Below are 2,281 nucleotides of genomic sequence, written 5' to 3' on the forward strand. Positions count from 1 at the left end.
GGGTGAACTCATAACATTGAGCTCGTGAGGCGGGACTCGAATCAAATCACCATGCACTTGACACTTGTGACACTTCTGCACAAACTTGCAACAATCATGCTCCATAGTCATCCAAAAATAACCGGCTCGGAGGATCTTTCTTGCCAAAGTGAGCCAATTCATATGAGTACCACAAACTCCGGCATGTATATGTTCCAGAAGCTTCATAGCTTCACTAGCATCTACACATCTGAGAAGACCTAAATCTGGAGTCCTCCTGTAAAGGATTTCCCCACTTGCAAAGAAATTGAGGGACATACGGCGTATCGACTTCTTCTGGTTGAACGTTGCATTCTCAGGATAAGTCCCGTCCTCTAAATACTTCTTGATGTCAAAATACCAAGGCAAACCATCTGGTTCCGCTTCAACATGCACTTGACATTTATGACACTTTTGCACAAACTTGCAACAGTCATGTTCCATAGTCATCGAAAAATAGCCAGCTCGTAGGACCTTCCTCGACAAAGTGAGTCCATTCATATGAGTATCACAAACTCCGGCATGTATTTGTTCCAGAAGCTTTGCAGCTTCACTAGCATCAACACATCTGAGAAGACCTAAATTTGGAGTCCTCCTGTAAAGGATTTCCCCACTTGCAAAGAAATTGAGGGCCATGCGGCGTTCGACTTCTTCTGGTTGAACGTTGCATTTTCAGGGTAAGTCCCATTCTCTAAATACTTCTTGATGTCAAAATACCAAGGTAAACCATCTGGTTCCGCTTCAACATGTGAACAATGGACAGGCTGCTCTTTTACCTCTATATCCACTGGATCAATATAACTTGTATATGGATGTTTGATCATTGAGGCAATGGTGGCAAGAGCTTCAGCCAACTCATTCTGCGTTCTGGGAGTGTGTCTGAACTCAATCTTGCGAAATCTTTTGCACAACTTCTGTATATACTGCACATACGGTGTGAACTTTGGATTCTTCACAGCCCATTCATCTTGGACTTGATGAATCAGCAAATCTGAATCTCCAATAACCAACAACTCATGAACGTTCATATCAATTTCCATCTTCAGACCGAGGATGCAAGCGTCATACTCAACCATGTTGTTCGTGCAATCAAATCAGAGTTTATCCTCCATAGGATAATGCTGACCGGATTCTGATACTAAGACTGCNGGGTCCATCTTGGAAATAAGGTATGTGGTATAAGAAGACAAATAATGTCTCAACTTTTGAGCGATCCAAGTCAAAGCACAACATGTTCTCTCCAAAAGGGTGTAACGAGCCTCATATGGGGTGAACTTTTTACTTAAGTAATAGATGGCTCGCTCTTTCTTCCCAGTTTCGTCATGTTGACCAAGCACACATCCCAATGCGTTATCTGAGACCGATAAATATAGCAATAATGGACTCCCTTCTCGCGGAGGGACCAACACTGCTGGATTGGACAAATAGTTCTTTATGGCATCAAAAACAGTTTGACATTTTCCGGTCCACTTGGTCGAGGCATCTTTTTTCAATAACTTAAAGATGGGCTCACACACCACGGTGGATTGAGCTATGAACCGGCTAATGTAGTTCAACCTTCCCAAACAACTCATCACCTCTTTCTTGGTCTTTGGGAGAGGTAATTCTTGGATCGCCTTGATCTTGGAAGGGTCAAGCTCAATGCCCCTCCTGCTGACTATAAATCCGAACAACTTGCCAGCTGGCACTCCAAAAGCACACTTGGCAGGATTTAACTTCAAATTGTATCGGCGCAAACGATCAAAGAACTTTCTCAAGTGAGTCAAGTGATCCAAACTCTCGCGGGACTTGATTATGACATCATCTACATACACTTCGATCTCTTTGTGAATCATATCGTGAAAAATGGTTGTCATGTCCCTCATATAAGTAGCACCGGCATTCTTGAGACCAAAAGGCATCACCCGATAGTGGTATACACCCCAAGGCGTGATGAAAACTGTCTTTTCTGCATCTTCTTCGTCCATTAGGATCTGGTGGTAACCCACATAACAATCCACAAATGACTGCATCTCATGCTTAGCGCAGTTATCAATGAGTATGTAAATGTTTGGCAATGGAAAATTATCTTTCGGGCTAGCTTTGTTGAGATCTCTGTAGTCAACACAAATTCTGATTTTTCCGTCTTTCTTGGCAACCGGAACAACATTAGCTAACCAAGTCGGATACTGCGTCACTTCCACTACTTAGGACTCGATCTGCTTTGTAATATCCTCTTTGATCTTTAAACTCAACTCAGGCTTGAACTTCCGAGTCTTTTGCT

This window comes from Solanum tuberosum, unplaced genomic scaffold, assembly GCF_000226075.1.
Source record: "Solanum tuberosum cultivar DM 1-3 516 R44 unplaced genomic scaffold, SolTub_3.0 scf00543, whole genome shotgun sequence".
NCBI lineage: Eukaryota > Viridiplantae > Streptophyta > Magnoliopsida > Solanales > Solanaceae > Solanum > Solanum tuberosum.